Source organism: Canis lupus, chromosome 2 (assembly GCF_003254725.2).
Source record: "Canis lupus dingo isolate Sandy chromosome 2, ASM325472v2, whole genome shotgun sequence".
NCBI lineage: Eukaryota > Metazoa > Chordata > Mammalia > Carnivora > Canidae > Canis > Canis lupus.
In genome coordinates this window covers 8,926,341-8,946,961 of record NC_064244.1, presented here as the reverse complement: position 1 = coordinate 8,946,961, position 20,621 = coordinate 8,926,341, and positions in this window count along the sequence as shown.

Genomic DNA, 20,621 nt, shown 5'->3' with positions numbered 1-20,621 from the left:
AGGCTCGAGACCCTGAGCTCATGACCAGAGCTCAAGGCAGGCACTTAACCAACTGAGCCACTAAGGTTCCCCGAGTTGTATCCCTTAAAGGACAGCATTATTTTTCCAGCTTTATTTTTCTTTTAAGATTTTATTTATTTATTCATGAAAGACAGAGAGAGAGAGAGAGAGAGAGAGGCAGAGACACAGGCAGAGGGAGAAGCAGGCTCCATGCAGGGAGCCTGACGTGGGACTCGATTCCGGGTCTCCAGGTTCATGCCCTGGGCTGAAGGCGGCGCTAAACCACTGAGCCACCTGGGCTGCCTTTTTTTCCAGCGTTATTAAGTTACAAATGACATATAACACTGGGTATGTTTAAGGTGTACAGCCCGGTGATTTGATACGTATATATGGTGAAATGATTAGTACAATAAGATTCGTTAGCATCTCCATCACACGTAATTGCTGAGTGTGTGTGCTCACATGTGTGATAAGAACACTTAAGATCTACTTTCAGTAACTTTCAAGTATACAATACAGTATTGTTAAGGGGTAGAATTTTGGGTGATTTAACTTGTTTTGAATGGCATATTAAATACCACCCGTGAATAGGTCATTAAATGATTTTGCCAATGACCCTTTACATTAACTTTGTACTTTGCAGAGGTTGTGTGTGATGCAGAAATTCTGCAGTCACAGAAATGACCACAGGAAATACCTAATCCAGTTCTCAAATTATATACATCAGACAACTGGGATCTAGAGTTAAGAAATTTCCTGATTTGTTGGCAAAAAAAAAACTCTTGAAGGCAGGGTCTGTGTGGTACTAACTCTATTCTCCTGATGAACCTAACATATTCTCTTTCTGGTAACATGTATAGTAAAATTTTGGTGAACAAATGAAAAGGAAATTTTCATCTCTGCAACAAAGTTACACATTCCACGCCCAGAAAGTGTTTGTGCCAGGCTCCATTCAGAATATTTTATCAGGAGATTAGTTTAGGTTGGAGGTATTTAAGGTTGAAGCTTAGGGGTACCTGGGTGGCTCAGTCCGTTCGTTAAGTGTCTGACTTGGTTTCAGCTCAGGTTATGATCTCATGGATTGTGAGTTTGAGCCCCATGTGGGCTGGGTGCTCAGCAGGAGGGTGAAGGGCCTGTCTGAAGATTCTATCTGCCCCTCCCCTCACTCATGCACATTACCTCTTTCTCTAAAATAAATAAATAAATAAATAAATAAATCTTTCAAAATTAATTAATTAATTAAAATAATAAAGTTGAGAGCTATGTGGATTTCGCAACTTAGCAACCTGATCACTATTTTTCTTGGAGTTTGTGGGATAATGAAACTGCATATGACCTTGGTTCAGCACCTAATTCAGGCAGCTTATGTCTGTTGCCGCAGAGTTGGTAGTTGCCAACTACCAGCATTTTACAATGGTCTTGACCAGAGAGGCATGGCTGGAGAAGGAGGAGCAAGGAAATTTATCTCAGGATGCATGTGGTTATGGTGGTCCAGGGGGGGATGCTGCTCCCATTTGTTTGCATTGGGCTTCTTGGGCTGTTCATCCAAGTGCCAAGGCCATCACAGCTGCAAGAAATTCTCTAGCAGCCAATTCACTACAAAGAAGGAAGGAAATGTCAGAAGATTAAAAGACAGATACTTAACTTGGTTTCTGCTTGTTGTTACTGTTATACTTGTATTACTGTCCTTTACTGTAACCAATTCTATTCACCCTCCTAGAAAAGTATAGTGAAAATGTTATGTCAACTAAGGTATACAACACTAAAAATGAAGTTTGAAATAAGTGGATACTTTGCTTTTATATTTTACTACCCTTTTCATTAAAAAAGAAAAATACTTCCTCAATTGAATACTTCCAGTTAGAATTCTTCATTGAGAAGAGGAATTCGGTAATGCTGTTTGGAAGCTTTTATGCCTTTCATTGCTCTATGAGGAAATCAAGGCAAGATATGGAGCTATTTCATTTCATCTAATGTAGTGTCATCCAGAGCCTTATTCAAAATGGTATTTATTTTGGAAGACTATCATTAAAGTACATACAGTTGAACCCAAACAAAATGTAATAAATAAGATCCAAGAATTCAATTGCAACATATGAATTACTTTTTCTTTTGGTGGTGGGGGAGGTTACAAGAGCCAGCTTGCCATCTGGGAGCTCTGAGGGTCTAGCTGTGCTGTCCAAACCCCTCCTGGGCTGGCTGTGGTTTGGCACCAGTTGGTAGGGTTGTCCACCTAACTGAAATATTGATAGTGATTCTTCTGGCTTCTGCAGTCGGCTGGGACTTCCAGGACAGTGGCAGTAATTCCAGGAATCTACCACTTAGTTGGCAGCTCTTCTGTTGGCCTGACTTAGGGAAATTGGATGGAGAGAGAACTGGATATAAAGGAGCCAACATAGAGGTTGACCATATCCCCAGTCTGCCTCACTTTCTCCTCCACTCACCAAGCCAGAGGGGTGAGAACTTTAGCAAGCCCTTTGGAATCTCTATGGAGGACAGGAGTCAATCTCTGATGGATTATATCTTTATTATGCATACCTTTATAATAGAAATAGAAATCTCCAACATTGTGAGAGCAATTTACTTAATTACAGTAGATCCAAATAGCAGACTATATTGCAACCAATAAAAGTGGTATTTCCAGAGAATGTAATGACATAAAGTAATTAAATGTTAATATAAGTGGAAAAAATAAGATATAAAATTGTGTATAAGAATGGTTTTAGTATTACAAAATGTGTGTGTGTGTGTGTGTGTGTGTACACATAAAAGACCAAAAGAAATTACATCATACTGTTAAGAGTGATATATGAAGGGTGTAGTTTGGATGATGGATGATTTTAAAAATATATTTCTGCATTTCTTAAGTGTTCTAAAATTCATTTGTGTTATGTTTATAGTAATTTTTTTAATGCAACCATCTTCCCTTGTTAAATAAATAAAACAGTAATAGCATTTAACATACTGGCCCACTTCCTATAAGAGAACAACCTTTTAAGTTATTCCTTGCTGTTTGTTATAGTTATGGTAAAATTTCGGCAGTGTTGAGCTAAGTTTGTACTGGAACAGGCCATTTTCTGATATGTAGGGGGAGGAGAAGCTCGCAGAGCCTCTAAGAAAAAAAGAAAGCTACAAATATGAGGAAAATAGAAGTAATGTTATTTCATCAATTAGGAATCATATTCTCAATGCTTAAGCCTATGGCTTTTTTTTCTTTTCTTTTTTTGAGAAAAAATTTGAGATCAGATTATAAAAAGAAAACTAAATCCAGGAACACCTGGCTGGCATGCAACACTTGATCGCTGGATTATGAGTTCTAACCCCATGTTGGGTGCAGAGATTACTTAAAAATAAAACCTAAAAAAAATAAAAATAAAAATAAACTCAAACTGAATCCAAAATAAAACTGTAAGATTAATATTAATAATAAACATCTTATTGGGACACCAGGATGGCTAAGTGGTTGAGCATCTGCCTTCAGCTCAGGTCCTGATCCCAGAGTCCTCGGATGGAGTACCACATTGGGCTCCCCAAGGGGACCCTGCTTCTCCCTCTGCCTATGTTTCTGCCTCTCTCCAAGCTCTCAGATGAATAAATAAATAAAGTCTTTAAAATATATATAAATGTGAGTTATGGGGTGCCTAATTGGCTCAGTTGGTGAAGTGTCTGCCTTCAGCTCAGGTTATGGTCTCCGGGTCCTGGGATCCAGCCCCACATTGGGCTCCCTGCTCGCCAGGGAGTCTGCTTCTCCCTCTGCCGCTCCCCCTACTCATGCTCTCTCTTTCTCTCAAACAAATAAATAAAATTTTTAAAAACATGAGTTATGGGGCAGCTTGGGTGGCTCAGCGGTTTAGCACTGCCTTCGGCCCAGAGCATGATCCTGGAGACCCAGGATCAAGTCCCACGTCGGGTTCCCTGCATGGAGCCTGCTTCTCCCTCTGCCTGTGTCTCTGCCTCTCTCTCTCCTCTCTGTATATTCTCATGAATAAATAAATAAAATCTTTAAAAAAATATGAGTTATGAGTTCCTTTTAATATGTTTGATACAATGAAGGGGTGGAGCTTCTAAAAACAATAATGCCCAGCACTTAAGAGAGCCTTTCAAATGCTCTGGGAAGAGGGAGGGTCTATTCTTTGTTGATCAACAATGTCCATACAAATGTGTGTGACCTTCAGAAGTCAAGGCTGACCGAAAAGGCTAAATGTATTAGATTTTAACCTGAGCCTTTTTTCCTGGTTAAGAGAAAAGTTCGCGATGTCAAGAAGCAGGAAGCAAGAGGACTTCAGCTATATGGAGGCTGTTGAGGACCCTCCAAAGGGAGACAGAAAGCCCTGCAAGGTGTTTGTGAATTTGCCCCAATCCCTTTTGGCTGTGGCATGAGTTAAGTTTGACTATCATTAAGGTGGTTGGGATTTTCCTCCATTATTTATTTTTCCATGAATATTTCAGAAAAATGGATTGATGCAACTAATATTGATTGTACCTACCGTGTGCTAGATACTGCATATGATGTCTTCCCTCATAGCGTTCACAGTCTGAGAAGCTACAAAGTAGCAGTAAAGGGCTAATCCTATAATTACAGATTGTGGTGAGGGTTCCGATGGTAATAAATCTGGTACAGAAATAGAAAATAGGCAGAGTGTTGGAGAAAACCTCTCCGAGGAAGAGATAAGCCTGAAAGATGAGAAGCAGTCAGCCATGTAAAGAATGGGATGAAAAGTGGCCTGGACAGAGGGGCTATGCTGTGAGGACTTCTGTTCTAGAACCCAGAGGAAGACTGTGTTGGCAAGAAAGGCAGGGGTCAGGTCATTGAGACACTGGCAAGAATGTGAATTTTATTGTAAGTGCAGTAGGAGCCCTGCGAAAGCTAATAATTTGTAAAAAGATCTCAGTGGCTCCTAGAAGGAGAACAAATTGAAGAAACATGAATGCCAAAATAGGGAGACAAATAAGGCAACTATACAGGAATCCAGGTAAGAAATGGTGGTGGCTTGGACTTGATAGTAAAGATAAAGAAAGAAATGGGCAAATTAATCTACAAGGGGCAGTAGTGTCTCAAGGTGGATGGGAGTAAAGAAAGCACCAACTTGGCTTCACTGCCTAAAGGAGTCACTCTAGCATTTGTGCTTTTAATATTCCTGAGATTGGGGGGCATTCTGGCATAAGCACCTGTTGCTCTTAATGAGAAGGCACCTAAAGAGACATCTCACCACACCTTTCTGCTTGAATGGTGGTATTTTTACTTCTAAAACACAGCATATTCCATATTGATGCTATACCAAAGGAAGACCCAGAGAAATAATTGATGCGTATATTTAAAATACACGCAAAAGAATATAACCTGAGATCAGCATCATGCCGTCTTTGGGCTGCTTTATCCAACAGTCAGAGATGGGAGGCTTCCCATGGTCTTTGCTGCCCTTGAGAACCAAATGGAACCAAATGGAAGAGATAAAACCCTTCCTATGCTGGTAGTACCGAGTGTTGGGGTTGGTTATCTCTATGCAGGTTCAGTCCATCCACCCAGGGGGGAGAACTGAAATGGGAAAGCGGAACAAGGGGTCCCGGTGAGATTCCCATTCCTATGCAGGCTGTTTCCACTTCCCCCTCCCTGCTCTCAGTTCCTGAAATGAGCTGTTTCTGCCTTGTGCCTAAGCAGAAACAGCCTGGGAGCAGTCAGGAGGTACACCATAAAGGCATCCCTCAGACACATCTGTGCACTTCACACCCCTTCTCCCAAACCTGGGGAGCCCCATTTCAATACCCCAACTTGACCCCCAGAGAGTTATATAGAAGTCTGCAAATCCACTGAACTTGCTCTGTCACCTGTACAGAGACCTCAGAACTCTACATCTGAGTTCTTTTCGGTTTTGGGTGCCTAGAGTGTCAAGTTCTGGTTACTTGCAGTCATAATAATTTGCTGTCTATGTGTCACCTTATCTAGACCTGCCTTGGTCACTTTGTCAAGTCTCTTAAAATCTTGAAAAGGGAAGTTGGGCTTCATCAGTTGCTTAGACTCAGAGGAGCTCCTTTGAATTTCCCTTATGTATTTTTAGTGTCCGCTAACATCCAAATGTTATACTAAAAGGAAGCTATACATGGAATCATTGTTACATAAAATCCCAGGCCTGAATTTTAAAGGTAAGAGACGGTTGATAATTCACAATACTCATGCCCTTTGTTGGTGCTTTCATCTTAAATATGACATGGTTCTTTTAGGGAGTTGTTGAGAAATGAACTTTCAATGAGGAACTCTGCTTTTCTTTTATTAATTTTGCCTTTTTCTGTTTTCGCTTTCATACTCAAATGTTAAGTAGGTCATAATAGTGATATTTTAAAACGTGATAAAATAGAATTCAGGGACTAATCTGAAGCCAGAAATAGGTAGCATTTTAAAATTTTATTGTTGTATTTGTATAAAACTTAGCTAAATACAAAAAGTTTATACCCTAAGAAGGCCATTGACTAAAAAGGGAAAGTCCCCCCTCCCACTTACCCTCTACTCCCATTTGCATAAATGGGAATATACTTTACATAGTGTTTTATGACTTGCTTCCTTTCCATTTAACACTATGCCTTGGAGATCTGTCCACATCGGAGCAACAGGGACTGGTCTCATCATCACAAATCTCATGCATACAAAACTGTCGTTTTCTTAATTCATTTTACATTTCATTTAGCTCTTAGCCCAGTTCTTAGGTGAATCCCAGAGAACCTGCTTGCATACCTTCTAGAATCACATCCTCTATTAGGTAAATACTCAGTGAAGGTAGATTTTCCCTCTTCCTAGGTATAAGTAGGATGGGGGCAGGTGGCTTCTGTGTTATGGCTTATGGGTGAAGACCTTTGAAGATTGTGGGCATGCTCACCTCCCATGATCCACCCAGATGACTTCCATCACACTGTGGTCTCTTGTACTCAGGCCTCATGCTCTGGAAACTTCTTAGCTAGATTCTGGTTTCTTTCTTTCAGGTCTTCCCTTCTCCCTCAGCCACCTCTGCCTCCCCCAGAGGATCCCAGGGGCTTTGGGCTGTGCTGGCCCTTCTACCTGGAACCTTAATCAGTCCAAGCTACTCAGCGTCCTGGTCTTGCCCTGGTTCTTGGAGATGCAGCTTTCTGCCTCCTGGGACACATCTGATAATCCAAGCCTAGATCATTCTGGTCATCAGAATGACCTTCCAACCCACACCAGTGGCCCATTCTGTTGCTCTCTTATTCTGAGGAGATTTCCCAGCTACACCAAGAGTGTTGGTTTCTTTTTTTTTTTTTTTAAGATTTTCTTTAAAAAAATGATTTCTATACCCAATATGGCACTTGAATTTACAATCCCAAGATCATGAGCTGCATGCTCCATCGACTAAGCTGCCAGGCGCTCCTAAGCCAAGAGTGTTTTTCCTCATCTCCTTCTAAAAGGCATGTGTTCATTCCAAACTATTATTTAAGGATAAACTTTATACTTAAATCCTTTGGATACTGGGTTTTGGCTACACAAAAACCTTCTTATATATATATTTTTAAGATTTTATTTATTTATCTGAGGCAGAGAAAGCATGAGCCGGGGGAGTGGCAGAGGGAGAGGAAGAAGCAGGGAGCAGGGAGCTGAGGAGGGAGCCCGATGTGGGGCACAATCCCAGGACCCTGAGATCAGGATCTGAGCCAAAAGCAGATGCTTAGCCAACTGAGCCACACAGGCGCCCATATTTTTTTATTTTTTAAAAGTTCAGCTCTTGCAAGCAATGCCCTGGCTTTCAACACTACTACCTTCACTGTGGGTTTTGAGGAACCATTTTGGGAGGACAAGCCAAAGGTTTTAACTTTATATGTGTTTCTTTCTGGCCTTTCTCTGTGACAACAGGTGTCAGCATTGTCACTGCCCAGATACACATCAAGTAGGTATAGTAGTGGTACGGACTGTGAATGGTTGTTGTGAGGATTAATGTAAGTTGAACAACATATTAATGTATTTTATAATAATACATAATGGATATAAATTAAATGTAAGTATGCATTTGTATTAAGTACTTAAAGCATTTTCTATGAATACTTTAAGTTTTAGTAAGTATTCAATAGATATTACAATTATTATTCTTTATTTACAATTATTATTAATTATTATTCTTTATTATAATTATTTATTCTTTATTAACACATTTTTACTGAGCATCTGTTATGTGCCAGGGCCTGTCTTAAACACTGGAATAGAGACTAACACAGATTAACACAGCTGTCCTAATGGAGCTTGCAGGGTAATACAGAGTAGGTTAAACGTGGAAATAACCCAGGAGAAGCTTGAAGCAGGGGAGTAAGAAAGGCAACGTTGCAGAAGGCTTGTGATTTTAGATGAGATGACTGGGTGGAAAACCTCACTGAGACATTTGAGAAGCAACCTGGGGTGAAAGGGAGCAAGCCAGGCAGGTAACTGAAGGAAGAGTATTCCGAGCAGAATGCCTGCAGGTGGTAAGGCTCTAGTGCAGAAAGCTTGAAAGGAATTACTGAGAATGAAAATCCAGGGGGTTATGTTGTAAAATATTATCCTACTGTATGAGTATCTATAGAAGGACAGCACTTTAATTACTTCATGTTTCCATGATACAGCAGAGATTGGCAAACTATTTCCTGAGGGCAAACTCTGGTCACCACCCATTTCTGTAAATAAAGTTTTACAGCAACACAGCCATATACATCGTATATGTGCCATCTCTAGCTGCTTCATGCCACGACAGCAGAGTTGAATAGGTGTGATGCAGACCATATGACCTGCAAAGCCTAAAATAAAATGATTACTAGTGAAAAAAGTTTGCCAACTCTTTTGTTTTTTTTTTTTTTTAAGATTTTATTTATTTGAGAGAGATAGCAAGAGGGAGGATGCAGGGAAGGGGCAGAAGGATAGGCAGAGGGACAAGCAGACTTCTGCTGAGTGTGGAGCTGGTCATGGGACTTGATGTTGGCTTGATCCCCTTGATTCCAGGATCCTGAGATTGTGACTTGAGCCAAAGTCAGATGATTAACAGACTGAGCTACCTAGGCTCCCTAAGTTTGTTAACCTTTGATATGCAGATACTGTCACTTTATTTTATTTATTTATTTGTTTATTTGTTTATTTATTTATTTATTTATAAGTTACATGTCCAATGTGGAGCTGGAAGTCACAACCCTGAGATTAAGAGTCTTAGGCTCTATCCAGCACACTGTCACTTGTTTAAAATGTCCCCTAAAACTCAACAAATTATATAAATACTCTTTTGGTTTCAGGATTTACAAACTTGTTTTAAATTAGTTTTAGCAAAGTTAGGGAAACTATTGGTTTATTGAAATGGAAGATTCAGGCACAGCTGGAACTGGAAACTGAATGATTGCTTCAGACATCAATGTTTCCATCTCTTGATCAGCCTTGAGTGTGTTGGTTTCATTCGACCATGTGCCAGAGAAGACGGCCCCTGACAGACCCTAGTTTAACAACTACCCTGCCGAGATAGCTTCTTTGCCAATGATGTTAACTCCTAGTATAGGTCAAAGGCCTGAGAATCTGGAGCACTGATTTCCAAGGGCAGGAGAACATGGTTGTTCCAGCTCAAGCAGAGAGCAAGTCCCCTCTTCCTCTGCCTTTTTGTTCTATTCAGGACTTCAAAGGATTGGATCATGGCCACCCACATTGGTGGGGAGGGTTTTCTTTACTCAGTCATTGGCTGTGGGCTGCCCTGGGAAGATATATAACCTTTGGGTGAGGCGACTCTTCCACGGAGGAGCATTCGCAGAGAAGGCTGACAGTTGAGGACAGGCAGCCAGCAACACCCCCAACAGCTGGAGGAAAAAAAATCCATCAAGACCAGAACACAGCATAGTGTATGCATTATACTAAGTATATTCATTAATTTGTGAATTGCCTGTTCATAGTCTTTCTGTTTCTTTATTGATCTGTAGTGGTTCTTTATTCTGGGTATTAATCCTTTATATGCTATACATCTTGCAAATATTTTATCTCAGTCTCCTCCTGGTCTTCAACATTGTTAAGGGGTCATTTATTTTAAAGACCTATTATGTTTTTAAATAGTTAAATTTGCCCATTTCCCTTCTCTAATATTATAAAAACATTTTATATATTTTTGAATATTTCCATGCTTTTTAAGAAATGTCCATGGCTCTTAAATTCCTCTGGAGTTTTTTTGTTCATGGTAAGAGGTAATGTCCTATAATTGAAGATTCTATTTATTTATTTATTTGAAAAAAAGTATGCAAGTGTGAAGGGACAGAGGGGGAGAGGGGAAAGAATCTGAAGCAGACTCCATGCTGAGTGCAGAGCCCACATGGGGGCTCAATCCCATGACTTCAAGATCATAGGAGCTGAAACCAAGAGTCTGATACTCAATGAGTCTGACACTCAACTGCCTGAGCCACCCAGGTGCCCCAATACCATGTACTTAATAGACTATTTCTACCAGCTGATGTAAAAAGACATGCATACTAGAATTTAAATTTTCACTTAAATGGGTATATGTCTTGACTCTGCAATTCCAGTTATCTTTTATTTATTTTTCTCTTAATATTTTATTTATAAAATACTGTATTTTTCTATTTTGGTATCTGGTTGATAAATCTTCCAATTTGATGGACATTTTTCAAAATTTTGGGGTTTACTTATGCAGATTTTTTTTAAGTAGCCTCCACACCAAATGTGGGGCTTGAACTCACAACCCTGAGATCAAGAATCGCATATTTCACAAACTGGGCCAGCCAGGCAACCCAACCATTTTCTTTTTCTTATGAACATGTCTTATTGATTGCACTAAATTTACAGACTAATTGAAATTTTATAACTTTACAACATTGAGACATCTCAGAACATATATTTCTATTTTTTTAAGTTTTCTTTTTACTTATTGCCTTCAGTAAAACTTTATAATTTCCTTCACGTAGGGCTTATACATTTCTTGCTGAGTTTACTTTAAAAATTTTTTTTTGTTTAAGTTTTAACTTTAGTAGTTAGCTTTACTTCTAAATATTTTTTTCCTTCCCCTTTGTCAATGGGATTTTTTTTTCTTCCAAAGACATTACACATGTAACAATCTGCTGGTTTGGTTACTACCATTTTATCGTTTCTATGTTTTTCTATGTTCATAAGTGAGATTGGTTTATAGTGACAATTCTTTTTCTTTTTTTTTCAGGATCATCTGTTTTACTCAAAAGAAAATAAGGTTTGTGTTCTTAAAAGTTGTATTTATCCACAACCATAAACAAGTGTCATCGACTAGATCCCACTTTTCTTTGAAAGTCAATTTGCGTCATTCATGAGCTCAGGGAGCAAGTTACATTTGAGGTCAATGAATGATTGAAGATTGTGTCTGTGTCTTGAAAGCTTCATGGTGTAAGTAAGGTGCTCAGATTTCTAACCAGAGCATATTACTCTGGCAGGAAGAAATGGTGTTTAAATTAGTGCCTCCCAGACCAGGTGCAAATCATTAAGTCCTTGGCAGCCTTGCAGAGTAAACTTAAAAAAAAAAAAAAAAAAAAAAGTAGTGTTTTTTGTTTGTTAATATGTTTGCTTTTTTAAATTCCATCACTAAAAACCAAATAGTTTTCACCAATTAGTTCAAATTCCTGTGATCTGTGTTCTGTTTACAAACCCTCAATTGCTCTAAGTTGAATTTTCTGTTGCCTTGAACTACCAAAGTATATGTCCTTAAAATGCCGTGGGTGAAGACTTCCCCTTCTACAAGTGACATATTAGGTAACTACTGAGTAGCTTTCTCACGGAGCAAACTAGAGCTGGGTGGAGTGGTGGGGGTGGTGGGAGGAGTTCTACTACCAGCATCTGTTTGAGGGCATCAGAGAGCTAAAAGTTGTGAAGTATTTCTAATTTCAGATTAAGGACAAGATGGAAATCCATAGAAGTGGGTGCTTTTCCCTGAGAGACCTTTACAAATTCCCAAACAGGTGACTGAAAGACTGAGTAGTTCTTTTTATGCTTTCATGGTTAGAGGCCACAATTTAGAGTAGCATGATAGTCACCCTTGTACATCCTCTTATTTTTCTAATTGACACACTAGATGACTCTACCCAGGAAGTAAAGGGGAACTGGAAGCAAAAAGGCCCTGTATAGATTTTAGCCCATCTACTAGTCATTTAAGTGGCTACAGGGGCTTCTGATATTAGAACTATCAAATATAGACTTAAAAACAATGCTTATTGGGGTGGCTCAGTTGGTTAAGTGCTCAACTCTTGATTTTGGCTCAGGGCATGAGTGCAGGGTCTCTCTCTCTCAAATAGATTAATAAAATATTTTTTAAAAAGGATGCTTACTAAAAAAAAAAAAAAGGATGCTTACTATATTTAAAGTCTATAATGACAATTCACATTAATAAATGCTACATGGTTTTGGTAACAGTTAACTTGGGGTGTTTTTTCATAAGTTTACATGTTTTTCTATCATATTTAAATAAGATATGATTCACTTGATTATTAAAGATATAGCAGAAACCACTCATAAAACTCTCTTGGCACAGAATCTATTTCAGGGTTTTTTTTGGGGGGAGTAGTTATTTACCTGTTAAGTTTTCTATCTCCTTGACTCAATTGTTTTTAAGACTTTATTTATTTATTTGAGAGAGAGAGAGAGCAATAGTGAGAGAGAGAGCATGAGTGGGGAGAAGAGGGAGAAGCAGTCTCCTCACTGAGCAGGGAGCCTGACTCGATCCCAGGACCCTGGGATCATAACCTGAGCCGAAGGCAGATACTTAACCCGCTGAGCCACCCAGGCATCCTCAATTTTGATAATATACATGTTTCTAGAAAATTAACCACTTAGGTTTTATATTTTATTAATTTAAATTTCTACATGACATTCTCTTGAAATTAATAATTTTTATACCTGCACTTATGTATATTTTCAAGATGTGTTTCCTTGATCCTATTTTTAAAAAAAGATTTATTCATTCATGATACATATATATATAGAGAGAGAGAGGCAGAGACACAGGAGGAGGGAGAGAAGCAGGCTCCATGCCGGGAGCCCGACAAGGGACTCGTCCCCGGGACTCTAGGATCATGCCCTGGGCCAAAGGCAGGCGCCAAACTGCTAAGCCACCCAAGGTTGCCCCCCCCCCCTTGATCCTATTTTGACAAAATTATAGCTCTCTGTTCTTCCTTCCAAAAAATTTTTACTGGTTTTATGGATTATATCACTTCTGTGTTTTTATTTTTTAATACAATTTCAGCTTTTAAATTTCTTAATTCCTTTCTGTGGAGTATTTTATTCTTTTTTGTATTCTTGAATGATTAGATGTTTTATTTATTTATAATCTTACTTATTTTCTAATATATGCCTTCAAATAGCCTATTCACTTTTCTCTGGTTATCATTCTGCCCATATCTCATAAGTTTTTTTTTTTTAAGATTCTATTTATTTATTCATGAGAGACACAGAGAGGGAGGCAGAGACATAAGCAGAAGGAAAAGCTCCCCTGTAGGGAGCCCGATGTAAGACTTGATCCCAGGACCCCGGGATCATGCCCTGAGCCAAAGGCAGATGCTCAACCACTGACCCACCCAGGCATTCCCATATCTCATAGTTTTAATGTTTTCTCATTTTTGCTCTTTTATTTTTTTGCAATTTTTAAAAAAAGTAAGCTCCACACCCAACATGAGGCTTGAACTCATGACCCTGAGATCAAGAGTCGCATGCTCTCCTGATTGAGCCAGCCAGGTGCCCCTTTTTTGCTTTTTTCCGGAGAGTTTGTAATTTTATCTTAAATGTCCTTTTGAACCTAACAGTTACTTGGAAATGAAGGAAAAAATATAACAAAAAATATTTTTAGTCAATAGCTCAGCTGAAATGAAAAAGAAATCTCCGGAGGCCAGAAATAAAGAATGAAATGATTTAAGCTAGAATGATGTCATATTTGCCATGTGTCCCACAGCTGACAGGAAAAGGCCCTAAAGACAGTCTGCTAAGGTTTTTAAAGCCTGGGCATCGTGACCTTGGGTCTGCACAGGTTTGAAAGCTGGAACTGAGCCATGTGGGTAGAGCCTGACCTCAAAAGTCTGCCCTGCCCATGAAAATGATAATAGAAAGAAGCCTGCCCACTTGCCTGAGGAAGGGGACAAAGAAGTTTGCCATTCATCTAGGTGAGGGTTGGGGCAGTCTACTACAGATCTTTCCGCAGATCTACTACGCCCCATAGGCACTTTTGCCAGACTTAGTTTCCTCTTGTGCTATAATAAATTACAGTATTTATTTTATTTTATTTATTTATTCATGAGAGACACACAGAGAGAGGCAGAGACAGGCAGAAGGAGAAGCAGGCTTCCCTGTGGGGAGCCCGATGCAGGACTTGATCCCGAGATGCCGAGATCATGCCCTGAACCAAAGGCAGATGCTCAACCACTGAGCCACTCAGGCGCCCTACAAATTACAGTAAATTTGATAAAACGCTGCAGAATGCCAGGGGCCTGCTTCTCTCTGATATCAAATCAAGTGAGAGGTCCCTCCAAGAGAACCTGGCATGGGAATTTGGGAAAGGCAACAAATTAGTGGCTTAAAACAACAGCATTTATTCTCTTACAGTTCTGGAGGTCAGAAGTCTGAGATGGCTTCCATTGGGCTAAACTCAGGGTGTTAACACAGCTGTGTGTTTGGAACTTTATATTTTGGCATTCTTTGAGGCTTGTGCCCCAGGACGTTCTTCTAGAGAGGATTCCAGCTTGGGCCTCCTTTTGCCATACAAATAGTGTGAATCAGGCACCCTGTGGCTGGTGAGTACATGCTGTGAGTGTGCTGGGTGAGTGTGCCTTGTGGCTACAAATGCTCAGGAGACTTTTCTACCCTCTCTTTTAAAAATTTTTTCTTTATTTATTCATTTGATTTTATTGAAGTATAGTTGACACACAATTTTTTGTTAGTTTCAGTTATACAACACACTGATTCGATCAGCCTTCTCTTGTTACTCTACCCAGAGCCATGGCCAAAACTGGCAAGTGTTCTTTTTCTAGGTATATCTTTTCCAGTTAACCCCCTTATGATGATGTCATCTTTAGGGGAAGGTTCTGGCTTTCATGCACAACCCCTGGTTTGACCCTTTATTCTGTTTGGCTTTCAGATCCTGGGCCATCGGGGACCTGCAGATGCTCTCAGGTTAAATGCTCGTTTGAGTGAATGTGAAATCATGCTCTCTAGCATTTTGTGACCTATCATTGTTTCTTATCACTTTCTCAACTGCAGAGAAACATCCTTTTTTTTTTTTAATTTATTTTTTATTGGTGTTCAATTTACTAACATACAGAATAACCCCCAGTGCCCGTCACCCATTCACTCCCACCCCCCGCCCTCCTCCCCTTCTACCACCCCTAGTTCGTTTCCCAGAGTTAGCAGTCTTTACCTTCTGTCTCCCTTTCTGATATTTCCCACACATTTCTTCTCCCTTCCCTTATATTCCCTTTCACTATTATTTATATTCCCCAAATGAATGAGAACATATAATGTTTGTCCTTCTCCGACTGACTTACTTCACTCAGCATAATACCCTCCAGTTCCATCCACGTTGAAGCAAATGGTGGGTATTTGTCATTTCTAATAGCTGAGTAATATTCCATTGTATACATAAACCACATCTTCTTTATCCATTCATCTTTTGTTGGACACCGAGGCTCCTTCCACAGTTTGGCTATCGTGGCCATTGCTGCTATAAACATCAGGGTGCAGGTGTCCCGGCGTTTCATTGCATTTGTATCTTTGGGGTAAATCCCCAACAGTGCAATTGCTGGGTCGTAGGGCAGGTATATTTTTAACTGTTTGAGGAACCTCCACACAGTTTTCCAGAGTGGCCGCACCAGTTCACATTCCCACCAACAGTGCAAGAGGGTTCCCTTTTCTCCACATCCTCTCCAACATTTGTTGTTTCCTGCCTTGTTAATTTTCCCCATTCTCACTGGTGTGAGGTGGTATCTCATTGTGGTTTTGATTTGTATTTCCCTGATGGCAAGTGATGCAGAGCATTTTCTCATATGCATGTTGGCCATGTCTATGTCTTCCTCTGTGAGATTTCTGTTCATGTCTTTTGCCCATTTCATGATTGGATTGTTTGTTTCTTTGGTGTTGAGTTTAATAAGTTCTTTATAGATCTTGGAAACTAGCCCTTTATCTGATATGTCATTTGCAAATATCTTCTCCCATTCTGTAGGTTGTCTTTGAGTTTTGTTGACTGTATCCTTTGCTGTGCAAAAGCTTCTTATCTTGATGAAGTCCCAATAGTTCATTTTTGCTTTTGTTTCTTTTGCCTTCGTGGATGTATCTTGCAAGAAGTTACTATGGCCGAGTTCAAAAAGGGTGTTGCCTGTGTTCTTCTCTAGGATTTTGATGGAATCTTGTCTCACATTTAGATCTTTCATCCATTTTGAGTTTATCTTTGTGTATGGTGCAAGAGAGTGGTCTAGTTTCATTCTTCTGCATGTGGATGTCCAATTTTCCCAGCACCATTTATTGAAGAGACTGTCTTTCTTCCAATGGATAATCTTTCCTCCTTTATCGAATATTAGTTGCCCATAAAGTTCAGGGTCCACTTCTGGATTCTCTATTCTGTTCCACTGATCTATGTGTCTGTTTTTGTGCCAGTATGATCCTCTCATTGGATGCAGAGAAAGCATTTGACAAAATACAGCATCCATTCCTGATCAAAACTCTTCAGAGTGTAGGGATAGAGGGAACATTCCTCGACATCTTAAAAGCCATCTATGAAAAGCCCACAGCAAATATCATTCTCAATGGGGAAACACTGGGAGCCTTTCCCCTAAGACCAGGAACAAGACAGGGATGTCCACTCTCACCACTGCTGTTCAACATAGTACTGGAAGTCCTAGCCTCAGCAATCAGACAACAAAAAGACATTAAAGGCATTCAAATTGGCAAAGAAGAAGTCAAACTCTCCCTCTTCGCCGATGACATGATACTCTACATAGAAAACCCAAAAGTCTCCACCCCAAGATTGCTAGAACTCATACAGCAATTCGGTAGCGTGGCAGGATACAAAATCAATGCCCAGAAGTCAGTGGCATTTCTATACACTAACAATGAGACTGAAGAAAGAGAAATTAAGGAGTCAATCCCATTTACAATTGCACCCAAAAGCATAAGATACCTAGGAATAAACCTCACCAAAGATGTAAAGGATCTATACCCTCAAAACTATAGAACACTTCTGAAAGAAATTGAGGAAGACACAAAGAGATGGAAAAATATTCCGTGCTCATGGATTGGCAGAATTAATATTGTGAAAATGTCAATGTTACCCAGGGCAATATACACGTTTAATGCAATCCCTATCAAAATACCATGGACTTTCTTCAGAGAGTTAGAACAAATTATTTTAAGATTTGTGTGGAATCAGAAAAGACCCCGAATAGCCAGGGGAATTTTAAAAAAGAAAACCATAGCTGGGGGCATCACAATGCCAGATTTCAGGTTGTACTACAAAGCTGTGGTCATCAAGACAGTGTGGTACTGGCATCCTTTTGAAATATATCATCTCGGGATCCCTGGTGGCGCAGCGGTTTGGCGCTTGCCTTTGGCCCAGGGCGCGATCCTAGAGACCCGGGATCGAATCCCACGTCGGGCTCCCAGTGCATGGAGCCTGCTTCTCGCTCTGCCTGTGTCTCTGCCTCTCTCTCTCTCTCTCTGTGACTATCATTAAAAAAAAAAAAAAAAAAAAAATATATATATCATCTCATGGGGTGCCTGGATGGCTGGGTTGGTTCAGTGTCGGCTTTTTTTTTTTTTTTAAGATTATTTATTTATTCATGAGACACATAGAGAGAGGCAGAGACATAGGGAGAGGGAGAAGCAGGCTCCCTGCAGGGACCCTGATGTGGGCTCTATCCCAGGACCCCAGCATCACGCCCTGAGTTGAAGGCAGATGGTTAACCAGTTAACCGCTGAGCCACCCAGGCGTCCCAAGTGTTGGCTTTTGATTTTGGCTCAGGTCATGATCTCAGGATTGTGAGACACAGTTGGAGTCTCCTGTGAAGCCACTCCCTGGGCGTGGAGCCTGCTTAAGATTTTGTCTCTCCCTCTGCCCCTCCCCCCTCAGAAACAATTTGAAGTATAATATTTCCTATTTCTATCAATCAGTTAAAAATGGTTCTGTAAAAAGTAATAAATAATTTAGAAAATTAAAAAAAAATGGTTCTGTACCTGGATGGTTACATCAAATTTACTAAACCGTTGGAAACAGAAGTCAGGAGACAATGCTTTAAAAGATAGTAATTGAGAATTTTTTAGAAGCTTATAAAGGCTCTAATTTAAGAGGATGCCTCGTCTAGAGCAGAATGAATTAAAATATCAACAATCACCGTTTTTATAAACTGTATAATGTCAAAGACAAGGAAAAATATTTTTTTTAATTTATTTATTTATGATAGTCACACACAGAGAGAGAGAGGCAGAGACACAGGCAGAGGGAGAAGCAGGCTCCATGCACCGGGAGCCCGACATGGGATTCGATCCCGGGTCTCCAGGATCGCGCCCTGGGCCAAAGGCAGGCGCCAAACCGCTGCGCCACCCAGGGATCCCAAAGAAAAATATTAAAGATAGATAAATAAGTCACCTAAAAAGATTGGCAGTTAGGGGTGCCGGACGGGCTCAGTTGGTAGAGCATTCAACTCTAATCTTAGAGTCATGAGTTTGAACCCCACATTAGGTATAGAGACTACTTTAAAAAATGATAAAAAGAATGACAGTTAAACCGATAGCCCATCTTTCATTTGCAACATTAGATGCTATATGATAATGGATATGGAGGGAGAGTAACTGTCAACCTAGGAATCTCTGTTCTGAACTTATACTATATCTCTTCCATCAGATTGGCACAGATGGTTAAAAATCTAACTATACAAAATATCGGTTGATATGTGAAGAAGTCAGATCTCAGCTACTGCCGGTGGAGTGTAAATTGGTGCAATTTAGCAAAATTTGGCAATAACTATTGAAACTAAAGATGTATATTCCCCATGACTCAGCAATCCCACTTCTCTGGGAAATGCTTTCACATATATTTACAAAAGTGTATATAAAGGTGCACTCCACAGAATGATTACAATGGCAAAAAATTTAGAAGCAACCTAAATATTTGTCAGTAGGGATCCCTGGGTGGCTCAGCGGTTTGGCGCCTGCCTTTAATTTAGCCCAGGGCGTGATCCTGCAGTCCCGGGATCGAGTCCCACCTTGGGCTTCCTGCATGGAGCCTGCTTCTCCCTCCTCCTGTGTTTCCGCCTCTCTCTCTCTCACTATATCTATCACAAATAAATAAATAAATCCTTTTAAACAAATAAATAAATATTCATCAGTAAAAGAATGGATCACTGGATTAAAGACTTCACAGCAGCTACCATGAATGAACTTGGTATTATGTATTTAAATGGATATAGTATATGTCAAATATACCTCAGTAAAGCTTGAAAAAAAATAAATGGATATAGTTTGGCTACTTTATTTGGAATTCAAAAAATATCACAGGAAGAGGCACATTTATATACATTAAGAACAGCAGACACAGAAAAAAAAAAAAAGAAAAAAAGAAAAACAGAAAAAACGCTCCCTGTCCTCCCCCTATCCGGCGAAAAGCAGGACATCATATTTCCATTTGTAAAGGTGCCTGTCTCTCCAATACCAGAAAAGGAAAATTGCTGTTGTTGAGGGTGGTGGTGTTTTATTTTATTTAAAATTTTTTCAGTTTTATTGGGATATAATTGACTATTACATTATGTTAGTTTAAGGTATTCAACATAATGATTTGATACACACATATATATGTATATACATATGTTCATTTTGCAAACTCTATATATTACAATATGATTACCACAAGTTTAGCTAATGTCTATCACATCCTATAGTTGCAAAATTTCTTATGATGAGAACTTTTAAAAATTCACTCATAGCAACTTTCAAATACACAACAGTGTATTGTCAAGTATAGTCACCATGCTGTACAGAGAACAACTCTTATTCACTGGGACTCATTCCCAGACGTGACTCTAGACTCAGCCAGAGAGAAAGGATTCTGCATGACAAATCTTACTCAACAGCCCTCATCTTCCAGTATTTTCCCCATATGTTTACCTTCCCACAGTTTGCCACCTCTAAGAGCCCAAATCCCTATTCCTTTGTCTTGTCACTTCTCTACAAATGTATTTTTCTTCGTTAAGATGCTATAGGAGAGTTCTAACCCAATTTGAGTTACTCATCGTTGAGGTTCTATCATATATGTTTTTTTTTTTTTTATTCATGAGAGACAGAGAGAGAGAGAAAGAGGCAGAGACACAGGCAGAGGGAGAAGCAGGCTCCATGCAGGAAGCCCGATGCGGGACTCGATCCTGGGACTCGATCCTGGGACTCGATCCTGGGACTCCAGAATCATGCCCTGCTCCGAAGGCAGGCACTAAACCGCTGAGCCATCCAGGGATCCCCTCTACCATATATGTTAATAAACTCTGTCTTTCTCTTGTTAATCTGTCTTTTGTCAGTTTAATTTTCAGGGCCCCAGCCACAGACCTAGGAGGAGAGAGGAAAAGCTTTTTTTTCCCTCCCCAACAATGTATATGTTAAAAATACATAAAGCAACCTCATACATTATTTA